This window comes from Misgurnus anguillicaudatus, chromosome 20 (genome assembly GCF_027580225.2).
Source record: "Misgurnus anguillicaudatus chromosome 20, ASM2758022v2, whole genome shotgun sequence".
Taxonomy (NCBI): Eukaryota; Metazoa; Chordata; class Actinopteri; order Cypriniformes; family Cobitidae; genus Misgurnus; species Misgurnus anguillicaudatus.
In genome coordinates this window covers 32,777,739-32,792,465 of record NC_073356.2, presented here as the reverse complement: position 1 = coordinate 32,792,465, position 14,727 = coordinate 32,777,739, and the positions used below count along the sequence as shown (strand labels likewise).

Below are 14,727 nucleotides of genomic sequence, written 5' to 3'. Positions count from 1 at the left end.
CTGTGGACCATTATGATTTTGTTTGTGAGATCCTGGGGAGAGCAACGCATGGTTGCCAGGTTGTGAATGTTGACGGATTTCCCTGTTTTTCTCGCTTGTGGGGGATCTTTTTGATCAAAAAAGACAATAAACAATAAACTGTAGTCCAAACAGGACATTTAATATAAGCAGTGGCTCCTGTGTTTAATGGGCAAGAATCTTCACACATGGCCACAAATAAATTAATCAATTTTTTTGTGACTATAACACATTTTATTTCAGATTAAAATGTCAAATGGCCATGAAAACACACAAATCAGTGTGGTACATTAAAGGATTATTCCACTTTAATTACAAAATCTCATTAATTTACTTACCCTCATGTCATCCAAGATAAGGGTTTTTTGCAACAAAAAGCACGACCTTACGTATTACATAATCACATCAAAAGGTCACACGTTACACGTGAAATGCACACTTGCAGACCATTTAAAAAATAAACTGACACAAAGACATTGGCTGCGTCCGAAAACTCAAGGCAGTGACTTGTTGCCTCGCTGCCTCATGAGGAAATGACTTCGGAGGCATGAAGGCAGCTCAGAGAAAGACTTTGACACATTTCAAAGGCAGCGTGTTTGAAATATAAACAGAGCGCGCCTTTGTGATAACTAATCACATATTTGAAAACTGCAATACTAATTTTTTCGCTAGAAATGCCATTAAAATGTGTAAAAAGTGAAAATCTACCTTTATGTACACTAAATTTGTGCTCCAGTCGCTACATGGGCGCCATTTTATTTTTTCGAACTCGACCAGCCTCGACCAATCACATTCTTATTGTACGCCCACGCATAGGTATCTCAGGACAGGAAGTAAACCTAACATTGAATTCGGACATGCCTTAATGCCTTGGAAAGCTGCCTCAGAAGGCAGCAATTGAGAGATTTCGAACGCAGCCATTAGTTAGTATCATTCCACATACAACACATCTGAATGTCCTCTTTCTCCACACTTATAAACATGCGTCATGTGTGACCTTCTGTTGTGATTACGTAATACGTAAGGTCACGCTGGCGCATCACAAGGCTAGTGCAAGTAGGACTCATCGCGATTGTTTGATCTTAGCGCGATGATTTTAGATCACCACAATGATTGCACTTTTTTTAAACACAAGGGGGAGCTGCAGAGCCTGTATGAACGAGAAAGTATCAGATGACGCTCCTTAATTCACAGTGTAACGCGATACATTGAAAAGCCTTTCAATACAGTGGAAAAAAACAGCATTTAAATGCTGCAAAATTTTGATGAGTAGTATGAACTGCCAGGTAAAACATTTTAAGGATCTGTAAGGAATTTATTTTTTTGCAGGCACTACAGACATGTGGTCCGGTACTAATATGACCTTAGCAGGATTGGCTACTATTTAAGGCCTGTTCTAGTCAGTTTATTTTTGATTGCATTTTTATTTTCAGTTATCTTTCAGACACTTTATTGTGTTTATTTCTTATGAAGAATTTTCAGTTTTTTTAAATTATATTCATTAATAAATACTTTTAAAGTATTAATATTTACTGCAGGTAAACATTGCAAAAGATTTCATTTAAATAATTACAACGTGTAAAAATTATTTCATAAACAAACTAAAAAATGTATGAGAATTGAATGTCAAAGCAAAGCAATTCAATTCAATTTTATTTATATAGCGCTTTTCACAATTGTTAATTGTTTCAAAGCAGCTTTACATAAGTAGATGTAGGGGAAAACACAGGAAATCAATAGATAATATAAGAAGTAGAATATAGCGGCTAAGGATAAACCGTACAAGCGAGCGTCGTAATAATGTAACGTATACAGTAAAGTGCTAAGTTAAGCCAAAGTTGGCTGACTCTCCCGGAGACGAAAAAACCCTTAGGAGAAAACCCAGTGGGAAAAACTCCTAGAAGGACAATAAAACAGGCAATTAATCGGCATAACCATCACAATTTATTAGGCGATTAACCGTCAGCCAAATTTCAGAATTGTGACAGCCCTAAGTGCAAGATAATAAATTGTGGTTAAAAAGTACTTATTTTTAGTTTTTGGCGATCATTTTGGTATATAAGAGCCTTATGCCTCGGTTGGGATTGTTTAGAGCCCTTTGTAGCTGCAATGAAAATTTGAAACTGCACTTGAGGTCCACTTAAGAGCGCTATATGGAGAAAAATCCTGGAATTTCTGAACAAAGAAAGACAAACATCTTGGATGACATGGGAGTGAGTAAATTATTTTATGAAAGTGAAATATTCCCTTAAAATGTGGTGGCATGTTAAAAATCCAGAATCTCTTTGCTTATTGCATGTCTTGTGAGAATGCCATTTGGTATTAATATTTGGTGGAGAAAACAGTTATTGTTATTTTAAATTACAATAAACTATATTACCATTTTACTAAATAAATATTTGTGACACCGTCTGTGAAATCCAGGCTAAAGTTTACTAATCTAATGATGAGATTTGGAGCACAAAAGTTTGATTTCACTTATTGATTTGACATGACCTTACTCAGTCGATATTAAAGTTATCAAGGTTGTATTTTCACAGAATAGTAAATCACAAAAATTACTATAGCTGAGTTTACACATGCAGGGTAATATTTTATAATATTAATTTTATGTTGGCATTATTTTATATTAAATATATAAAATCATCATTGACAAAAGTTATGCAATGGCTATCTTCTATCTGCTGTACCCCTTAAGCTGCATCAGTAAGTTAGATGCTGCATTAAAGGATTTGAACTGATGGAGTAGAGAAGATCCTCCAGGGATCGAAACAGCCATCTAAAGGTTAAGGGTGACGGGTATTACTATTCATTACAGCAGACCTGGAAAAACACACGGTCACAAACAATAAACCGAGAAGCACACACCAAATATACCGAACACGAGTTGTGTGAGAGACAGCGATAATGAAGGAGAATTAAAATGACACAGACTCTTTCACATAATAGGATTGGTTGTTTAAGTGCTAAATACCTGCTATATCCTGTCGAGCACATGTTTAGAGAGAATAAACACCAGCTTAGCACCAGCGTAACTATCCAAACCTGCAGCGTGTTAGCGCTCCCTTTGGAGTCTTGAGGTGTGAAAGCCCCCTGTGTGAATTACATTCACTTATTGGATTTCTCTGCGTTGACAGACATTCACACACAGATGGCCATTTTGAGACGGTTTGGCAGCGAAGGCCATTGACCACCCCCACTAGCATATGTACATAGACAATGACCTGCTAAACGAAAATAAAAACAAAGAAACATGTTTTTTTTCTGTCATCAATTGCGTTTTATTCAATCGCCAGATCAGGTTAAGTCAATGCTATCTGTCTGCGCGATCAGCCATTGCGCATAAACACCTGCTTAAACTGAAAGGCCTCGCGGTCGCTGATACAGGTGTAATTTCCGTAGTCAATGGGAACGTAATTAATGAACGACATGCAACAAAAAACATCCCGAAGGGTATATGAAAGATCGTAGATATGATTCCTGCTGTTGAACTTTCCAACTGTAAGCCGCGGCTCTGAAGTCTTAACTCATATCAGTCAAACATCTCTGAGGGGAAGCTTTGCTGTTCAAACTAACAATGGATTTTTAACTACCGGAGCATGTGCCTTACAAATCCAATGATAACCTTTGATAAACCACCAACCTGATTAAGGGAAGGTTTTTCTCACATCTGATATAACAGGCCTTGTTTATAGAATGTAAGACAAGAAAGCTAATTTGATGTTTTTTCCTTAGTTGCCTCTTTTCCAGGTGGTCTTTTGTTTATTTTTCATCATTTTTAAAGTTTTTATTAGTAGTATTTTAGTTTCTACACTGTAAAAAATACTTTGCTGCCTTAAAATTTTTTGTTAAATCAACTCAGATTTACACGTCATGTCAACAGAGATGAGTTGTCACAACTTATAAAATATAGTTGAGAAAAGTCAACTTAATTTTATAAGTTGTAACAACTCACCTGTAGTTATAACAACTCATCTCTAGTCAAGATAAATAATAGTAAGTTGAAATGACTTGTAAATCCGAGTTAATTCAACAAAAAAATTTAAGGCAGCAAAGTATTTGTTACAGTGGTGTTATTACTACCATTGTAAAAAACTGTAAAAAAAAATGCAGCATGAACAACTTGGTTTTGTAAGTCAATTCAATCTACTATTTGAAGTTTTGACCTATGATAAGTTGATATAACTTATAAAAGCAAGATGAAATTGTTTAACTTAACTTGTTAAGTTAAAGTAACATAAAAATATATGTTGATTCAACAAAAATGCTACATTTTTTACTCATCTGGTTTAAGCACCAACTTATATCCAGAAGTGGCCTATAGCAACCACAAAGCTAATTTAATTGCCACACAGCAACACCATGTGGCTTGTGTTTTGAGCATTTTTCAAAAGCCAGCAGCTAGCATTTTTTTCAAGCTGAAAGTATGCACTCGGCAGCTGAGTTTAACATTTTTTAACTTTGGGTGAAAAGCTCAGCTCGTCAATGTCAGTTCTCACACGGCCATCCAATGACAGTGGAGGAGGGGTGGGACAAACATCACAACAACCAACCTGCGCATTGGACAATGACTTATAAACATAGCAGAAGTATCACAGTAACCAAATCGATCGGCTCAAGAAAGCTGGCGCTCAGCTAAAAAAACAGCTGGCATTCTCCGTCCTCCAGGCGTTTTCAGACGCGTTTAAAAGCTTTGGTGTGCACAACCCCTAACTGTGAGTCTTTAAAATTGTACTTTTACTTTGCTTTAAAAATACACTTAAAAAGCATTATTTATAACCAACTCGAGCCAACCGTTTAACACCGCCCAAATAATCCTGAACACAGAATTGTAGAAAAACTGTTTAAAGGGGACATTTCACAAGAGTAAATGTTTTTTTTTAAAGGGTACCGACACAGTGACATTTCACAAGACTATTTTGTAAAATAAGACTTTTTTGTCCCCAGAGTACAGATGTTAAGTTTTAGCTCAAAATATCATATAGATAATTTATCATAGCATGTTAAAATTGCCATTTTGGGAGTGTCCTTCCTTTTAAATGCTAATGAGCTGATGAAATGTAAACACTGATCACCATAATAGTGTTTTCTTGAATGTGAAAAATCAATCAATTATTGTCTCTCTCCCTCTCTCGGTGTAACTCCACAATTCAGTATACATAGTTCACAAACTTGTAACGTGTTTCGGTAATACATTTCTAACATTTATAATGCGTTTAGAAACAATTGTCGTAAATGACTTTACCCGGTCTTTAATATGTATTCTTGTTTGACATGTTTTGAATCTTTAAGAAAGATGTGACATTCTCTAATGGGTATTATAAAAATCAAATCTAGTTTTCTGTCTGGAGTTCAGTTATTTTAGGCGGTCAGGTAGACTACCTCAGCAACAATAAATTAATTCCTCCAGAACAATGAGTCTAGATGTCATCTGATGTCATGATCGGTAAATTACCATGAATTATGCCATGAGTTATAGACTTATACAACCACGCATTGCATTTTTATTAGGAAAGGCCAAGAGTGCATATGAACTACACCGAAGTCATACATTACTCTGAAACATTAACAATAGGTTAATTCAATCAAAAGCAAAAATAAATCATTTGTGAATACATCTATTGTAATGTGAACCAGAAGCACTCCTAATGGAAAATAAATTATTTGGGTAGGATTGAATCCCAGTCTTCGTACTTTCAAATATAAAATGCAGTGCAAAAAAAGAGTCAAAATGATCCCAAGCTGTCACTGCTTTTATTTTATGTAAGCTACTACATAAAATTTGATGTTACAAATCAAGCTTATCCTAAAAAAAATCTTCTGTGACCCTGTCTGCATCTCTGGCAAACCTTTGACCCCAAACGTAAGAAACTCTGCCATAAGGCGTCATACTGACTGAACAGATTTTGCCTAACAACAGCAATTGGTGTCACCATCATTGGTGACTGATGGGCGTTTAGTGAAGTTAATTTATTTACACCATTGTTAATCTCATTAGTCTGTTTCTTTCCTTAGAGCCCTTTCATTAGACTGTTGAAAGTTAATTAATGACTCACTCCAACACTGCGTTTATTCTCGCTCCTGTGAATAATGAATCGACTAAGATCTGTGGATTACTTTTTAATTGCCTTATTATAAATGTTTGTTTTTTGGGTTACGTTGCGGCTTGAATGCAGCCACGAATGTCACAACAATGCCCTTAAATTATTAGTTTATGTATTAAGCAGAGTTAATCAAACTCCGTATTTTACAGGTGCTGGTCATATAATTACAACATCATCAAAAAGTTGATTTATTTCACTAATTCCATTCAAAAAGTGAAACTTATTATATTCATTCATTACACAGAGATTGATATATTTCAAATATTTATTTTTGAACAACTAAGGAAAATCCCAAATTCAGTATCTCAGAAAATTTGAATATGACTTAAAACCAATACAAAGAAAGGATTTTTAGAAATCATGGCCAACTGAAAAGTATGAACATGTAAAGTATGAGCATGTACAGCACTCAATACTTAGTTGGGGCTTCTTCTGCCTGAATTACTGCAGCAATGCGGCGTGGCATGGAGTCAATCAGTCTGTGCCACTGTTCAGGCGTTATGAGAGCCCAGGTTGCTCTAAAAGTGGCCTTCAGCTCTTCTGCATTGTTGGGTTTGGCATATCGCATCTTCCTCTTCACAATTCCCCATAGATTTTCTATGGAGTTAAGGTCAGGCAAGTTTGCTGGCCAATTAAGAACAGGTATATCATGGTCCTTAAACCAGGTACTGGTCGCTTTGACACTGTTTGCAGATGACAAATCCTATTAGAAAATGAAATCTGGCTCTCCAAGTTGGTCAGCAGCATGAAGCATGGAGTGCTCTAAAACTTCCTGGTATATGGCGGCGTTGACCTTGGACCTCAAGCAACATGGATTGTGTGCCTTTCTTCTATTTCTCCAGTCCTTTTTGTCTTTGAGACGCTTCTGACGCTGTCTGTTGTTCAAGAGTGGATTGACACAAGGAATGTGACAGCTGAAACCCATGTCTTGCATACATCTGTGCGTAGTGGTTCTTGAAGCACTGACTCTAGCTGCAGTCCACTCTTTGTGAATCTCCCCCACATTTTTAAATGGGTTTTGTTTCACAGTCTTCTCCAAGGTGCAGTTATACCTATTGCTTGTACACTTTTTTCTACCGCATCTTTTCCTTCCCTTCGCCTCTCTATTAATGTGCTTGGTCACAGAGCTCTGTGAACAGCCACCCTCTTTTGCAATGACCTTTTGTGTCTTGCCCTCCTTGTGCAAGGTGTCAATTCGGTCAATTTGGTCGTCTTTTGGACAACTGTCAAGTCAGCAGTCTTCCCCATGATTGTGTAGCTTACAGAACTAAACTGAGAAACCATCTAAAGGCCTTTGCAGGTGTTTTAAGTTAATTAGCTGATTAGAGTGTGGCACCAGGTGTCTTCAAAATTAATCCTTTTCACAATTTTCTGAGATTCTGAATTTGGGATTTTCCTTAGTTGTCAGGTATAATCATCAAAATGAAAAATAAACATTTGAAATATATCAGTCTGTGTGTAATAAATGAACATAATATACAAGTTTCACTTTCTGAATGGAATTAGTGAAATAAATCAACTTTTTGACGATATTCTATATGACCAGCACATGTATATACTGTCATACCAGAAATAAAAATGTACAATATAAATTGCTTCTAAAATTCTAGCCTTTCAGAAAATATTTCTATCTAGCCAGCCTGATGTCACAGGAATTCGTAAATGTTTGACGAGGTGGTTCATTTGTATTAATTCACATAACATGAATTGTATAAAAACATATGAAGTCATTCATGAAGACCTACCCCAAAACCCAACATCACTCGGCTAAAGCAGATAACACCTTGAGATTGTACAAAGTTAAAAATCTTTTTTTTTTAGTAAATATTTTTTACACACTATTAAAGAGTTAGTTAACCCCAAAATTACAATTTTATCATAAGTGGCTTACCCCCTGTCAGTCTGAAGATTGTCTTCAGAACACATTTTTAGATATTAAGAAAACCGGTAGATTTTTGACTGTCCCATGTCAGTGCGCGTTCACGAGCAGACTATGGCACATGCGCCGTGACCTGCTGATGTAGTTGCCAACGTTTTTGTTGGTTTTTCCCCTTTTTTATATAAGCCATTATGCAAACATTGTAAACTATACTTAAAGGTGCAGTGTGTAATTTTTAGAAGGATATCTTGACATAAATGCAAAATAATATACAAAACTATATTATCAGGGGTGTATAAAGACCTGTTTATAATGAACCATTGTGTTTTCATTACCTTAGAATGAGACGTTTTTATCTACATACATAAAGGGTCCCCTTACGTGGAAGTCGCCATTTTGTGACGCCATGTTTCTACAGAAGCCCTTAACGGACAAACTTTTTTACTAAGTTGTCTCCGACCTATAACATGTTTTTCTGGTGGCGGCTACCGTAGCTTCTCTATGCATTTTAAAAGCAAGGGGTGAGCAGTGGACTGAGCTGTTGGTTGCAATTCACAACCTCACCACTAGATGCTGCCAAAATTGACACACTGCACCTTTAAACAGCCCGTACAAATGCACAAACTACTTGCCAGCGTATTCGGTGTCAGCAGGTCACGGCGCATGCGGCGCAGTCTGCTCGTGACCGTGCACTGAACAAGGAGGTGAACAAATTGTTGAATAAAATGGTTTATTTTGTTTCCTTGCACACAAAAGTGTTCTTGTTGCTTCATAATATTATTATTGAACTACTCATGGACCTTTTTGGCGATGTCTTTCATTCTTTCCTGGGCTTGATTGTGAAAATCAAACCGCAGTCTTTGTGCATTATGAGATTAGGAGCATCAGAGTTTGATTTCAATCATTAATTTATCTTTCACATGATCTTACTCAGTTAATATTAAATATATCAAGGTTATATTTTCACAGAATGTTCTTTACTTTATCTAGGATGATTTTATTTAGAAAACAGTATATCGTAAAAAAAAAATCACTGGAGCACGGTTTTCATAGACGGGGGCCACATATTACTAAGATAAATGTCGAAGTCACAATCAAACGGAAGTACCGATTGTCTTATTTTGCTCGTCATGACGTAAATCTAATTGAAATGGCTTCTGAAATGAGAAATAAAGGTAGGCTTGACTTGAATTAGTCCATCGAGAATTGATTGGATTATTGGAAGTTGGGTCATGTTGCTATTTGCTGCAATCTTTTCTCAGCCCCTCCTTCCCGACATTCCTCGGGACCGGAAGTAAAGAGAGAACGTGTCGAAGAGGGAAGGAGATATACGTTTGTGATTAAAAATTATAAGGGCACATGAATTTTTAAAAAAGAATGAAACTCACAGATAAGTCAGTCCCTCCAGAAAAACACAATTATGCAATATATCGCGTGATCGCACAATCAGCCAAAGTCCGCATATTTATGCGGGGCTGCATTTTTTCCAAATACGACGCACTTTTACCGCATTAATTACATATTTCCGCGCACAAAATATGCGGGGCTTGCATGATTTCATAATCTCTGCATTTTCGTAGCAAAAAGTCACATATATATTAGCAGAAAGTTGAAAAATGTTGCATTTACTTCCCAAAAGCGCAGCCGTGTCCTCTATTCCCATGGGAACGTTATGAAGTGACGTGATTGTGACGTGAACATCATTGCAGCTTTTGCAAGTTCCGCAATTTTCGCAAATTCCCGCAATTCCATTGCATAAATTGCATAAATATCCCATCGCATTTTTTAAGAAAACGTGCCGCAAAATCAGGGATTTTTGCCCGCAACAATCACAAAAAAACTCTGATAAGTCATTTTTTGTTAAATACCACAATATAAAAAAATGAGTTGCAAAGAAAACATTTACATTTATTTATTTTGCAAACACTACTACAGCAACAACTTTTTAATGTGAACTATCCCTTTAAATAATAAAGCCTGTGCTTTCCTAACACAAATTTCCTAGCTGTCATCATCCCTGCTTCTGATGAATGACACACAACACTTTAAAGTCTAAGGGAGTAGCAGATGTCTGACAGATTCCCTCACAGCACATCAGTGCAGACAATAACAACCCGACTGACCCATGGATGCCGAAAGACACACCGAGTAAAAATGTGAAAATGGGCCACTTTACACCAGAAAAAGAAAGCTCGCTAGGTCCCCTTCATTTAAACTGACATCACATAGATGAGACGCACCATCGAGTTAATCGTTTTGAACAGATTACATAGAATTACTGGAAATGCTGGCAATTAATGCACAGGTTGTTTCCAGGCAACCATCTCTTAAAGCTTGCACACATCAGACACTGATAATCCAGACAGGCCAAAGGTGGATAAAATTATTAACACAATCAGTATCTCATGCTAATGTATGCCGTAAGGTTAAAATCTGATGGGACCAGACTATAGCAGCAAGAGATTTCTCAAAACAATCTTCTCTATTAACAGAAATGAGAGAAAGAATGTTTATTACACGTCATTTAGTTTATTTGTGCGATGATGCCCTCTGGTGCGCACTTGTTTTTATTGCTCTCTCACAACATTGACAAAATGTCATCTGTGAATGTTATAGGATTGCAATGGAAAAGCAAAAAAACAACCTGTCTTATACTCCTCATCCTTGAACTGCTCATAGATTGCAGGTGCAATAGTTTAATTGGATTTTTGGTGGCATCTTGAACTATGTGAATGTGATGACCTCACCTGCCTGTAGCAACTTATATCTATACTCATTTTGAATGCATTTACATTCAGGCATTTAGCAGACACTTATCAAAAGCGACTTAAAGGGACACTCCACTTTTTTTTTTAAATATGCAAATTTTCCAGCTCCCCTGGAGTTAAACATTTGATTTTTACCGTTTTGGAATCCATTCGGCTGATCTCCGGGTCTGTCGCTAGCACTTTTAGCATAGCACAATTCATTGAATCCGATTAGACCATTAGCATCGTGCTAAAAAAATTCAAGAGTTTCAATATTTTTACTATTTTAAAACTTGACACTTCTGTAGTTACATCATGTACTAAAACCAAATGAAAATTAAAAGTTGCAATTTTCTACGCAGATATGGTTAGGACTATACTCGAAAATAGTCCCCTGCCATTGAAAGTAACCAAGGGGACTATTTTCGGGGAGTGCGTAATATCACTACGCCTGCTGCAGCCATGTTACATCAGCAAAGTCCTTGATTATTACGCCAGAATGAGACTATAGTTCCATATCTGCCTAGAAAATCTGAGCTTTTAATTTCCTGTCGGTCTTAGTACACGATGTAACTACAGACGAGTCAAGTTTTAAATTGGAAAATATATCAAAACACATTTTTTAGCGCAATGCTAATGGACTAATCAGATTCAATGAATTATGCTAAGCTATGCTAAAAGTGCTAGTACGGAGATCAGCTGAGTGGATTTCAAAACGGTGGGAATCAAATGTTTGGCTCTGGGGGAGCTGGAAAATTAGCATATTTTCAAAAAAAAGTGGAGTGTCCCTTTAAAGGTATAGCGGAAGATTTCCGTTTTCCGGGTGGATCATCAAGACTATTGGTCATCCCAGATGTCAATCATTCTGATTATATGTTAATAATAATTATATGTAAATAAAATAATAATTTTGTGCTAAAACAAACTAAAACAAAAGTCTCTTTAAGTCAAGTACCCACGCATCAATATTTAGCTATACTGTAGCAACCAAGTTATTTTTAACATAGATCTCAACAGTATCTTAAAAAACCACTGTAGCCATGATACGCAAGGTTAAAACATAATGGTCCTTTAAAGATTGTAGGTAACATAAATAAAATAGATTTGCCTATTTATATTCTTGTAAAAAAATATTTGAAAGGCACAATGAACACCTGACACAGATGTTTCAAGTTCTCTTAACTCTCTCTCCTTCACAACCTCTCAAGCTTTTTGTCTTACCTGCACCTTCTTTATCTGTCTTTCTAGCTTTTAAAACATACACTACACTAAATAGTTTTGTCTCCTTAATGTATACAAATTAAAACATTAGGTTATATCATAACTAAACGATTTCATCCGCACGTATGAAACGTTAAACGCACTAACTAGCAAACAAGACATGACGGACTAAAATAACTGCTTTCACAACCTGCTGTGCAGTTGCCTCAGGCAATATTAAGACCATCAACGGTCGTATTTTTATTGCATTTTTATCCTGACCCCACATTTATCTGTAAAATATGACAGTTAATTCAGTAACGTACCTTGATATGTTGATGTGATGATCAACTTTATCGACGGACCGCGTAAAATGCATCATTGTCACGTGACAATTAATTCGTGATTAGTGATCAGGCTGGTTGCACTGAATAGGCTTGTTCGACTTTATGCGGCGGCGCAAGAACCGACAGCCGGATGACATAGAAGTACCGCGAGAGCGAGACGAAATTAGACTTCGTATGATTTCTCTAATCGTTCTCGCGGTACTTTGATGTCATCCGGCTGTCGGTTCTTGCGGCGCTGCATAAAGTCGAACAAGCCTAATGTGTTTGATTCACAGAAACGAAGCAGTTCATAAGTCGTTTATTCGGACTACGCGGTAATAGTACGCGTTTTCTTGTCATATGATTTTTTTTGTCATAGGATTGTTCTCAAGAATTGACAGGGGGATGACGTCAAAGTACCGCGAGAGCAATCGAGAAATCATATGGAGGAATCTGCTTTCAAATCGCTCTCGCGAAGCTTTAACGGATGTTCCTCAAGTTTTTTTGCGGCAAGGGACCCAAGGTGAGAAAATGTTAATATTAAAATGTTATCAACAATGTGGAACATATGTTAAACAAAGTAAAAATTCAAATATAGCCTACTCTTAAATTTAATTGGACGGCATGTCGCTGGTAATGTGACATCCCAGACAGCAATAATCTGCAAAAACTATGCATGTTCAAATGTGTTATTCAAAGTCGATTAAAGCCTTCACACCAGCAATGGCTCCAAAAAAAGTCACTTTCATCACGAGTTCAATTTATTCTGGTAGTTTCTTAACTCATCTCCTTGTCTCAGTACTCCGTTCCCCTGGGCCAGAATTAAAGGCAAGGCAGAAAGTTTCAACCCTTAACAAAATAGGTAATAGCAAAATAAAGACATAACAAAATCGGGAAGTGGAGATTATGGAGCAATGAAGATGAAAAGATTGCTCAGACTGATCGGGATTCACTTAACAAGTCTAAGGGGAGAAAATAAACTTCAAACAAACTAAAACATAAAAATACACATATAGGATGCTGTATGGTTGATTTACAGATTCAATGTCAGAAAAAAAGTTTAAAAATGTACCTTTTTTGTTACTAGGGTGGTTTAGTTTTGTACTTTACAGGTTTACAAAACAATATAATGTTGTACCTTTAGGGTACAATAAAATTGGGTACAATTAAATGCTAACATGGTACAAAATTGGTCCTTAAAAATGTACACAACAGGCCCTTAGAGTATAATCTTGTACCCCGAAAGGACAGGTACAACATTTCAATGTCAAAGGTAAAAAAAAAGAACCTTTAAAGGGATAGTTCACCTCAAAATGACAATTCTATCATCATTTACTGATCCTCATGTTGTTCCAAACCTGTATGAATTTCTTTTTCTGATGAACACATAAGAAGATATTTTGAGAAATTATGTTAAACAGACAGCAGAAAGTGACCATTGACTTCCATAGTAGGAATAAAAATATGATGGAAATTAATGGGTACTGTCAACTGTGTGCTTAACATCATTTATCAAAATATTTTCTTCATCATTTATCACAATACTTCCAAAATATTTTTCCTACTATGGAAGACAATGGTCACTATCTGCTGCGTGTTCACCATCATCTCTCAAAATTTCCTCCCCCGTGCCCATCAGAAAAAAGAAATTCATACATGTTTAGAACAGGATGAGTAAATGATGACAGAACCTTAACTCTAAGGTGAACTATCCCTTTAAGGGTACCACCACAGTGACAGAAAAAGTGCAGTTTTGGGTCTGACTGTGTTAAAGTACTTGTATTTAAATGTCTCTGAGGTTTAAAGTGAAATCCACTACAAAGAGTTTGCAGTGATGCACAAATTCCGACATTAAGGATTCAAAACAGACCAAGTGATCAAGGATTTAGAGCATATCCACATGTGGTTATCCATTTGGCAACAAAACCCATATTGGCCATTTTTAAGAACCAATACACCAAAAAAATCTCATCGTCACCTTTGTTTTTCTTAACCACTGTGATTTCCTATTAAAAAAATATGATGTAATGTTTGACAGTAAACGGCTGACAGCACCAATTGACTGTAGTAGGAAAAAATCCTACGGAAGTCAATAGATGCCACCACTGTGTGGTTACCATCATTAATCAAAATACCTTCTTTTATGTTCTACAGAATAAAGAAACTCATACAGGTTTAAAACAACATTAGGGTGAATAAATGATGGCAGAATTTTAATTTTGGGGGGAATCATCCCTTTAAAATTTTACTGGATCATTACTGAAAATGACAATTTCACTTAGACAAAGCTTTATGGCTTTCTGTATAGCACATAGACAGATTACCTTTTTAAAGTTTTTTAAAGTGTTTAAAAAAGAGACAATTTTTGGAAAAGAAATCCTATGAGCTTTGAAAAGACAAGAGGGTAAAGTAAATACTGACAGATCATTTCTTCTTCAGATTAATTATTAATT

General features: G+C 36.3%; 1 protein-coding gene across 1 annotated transcript in view; it reads right to left on the bottom strand.

Annotated features, from left to right (window-relative positions):
* LOC129455060 (glutamate receptor ionotropic, kainate 5) overlaps positions 1 to 12,385 on the bottom strand; it is a 175,412-nt gene extending 163,027 nt beyond the window's left edge. The window contains exon 1 of the mRNA XM_055219702.2: positions 12,275 to 12,385. The gene's annotated coding sequence lies outside the window, so the exon portion shown is untranslated. The remainder of the gene's footprint in view (positions 1 to 12,274) is intronic.
* Positions 12,386 to 14,727: the final 2,342 nt, after the last annotated feature.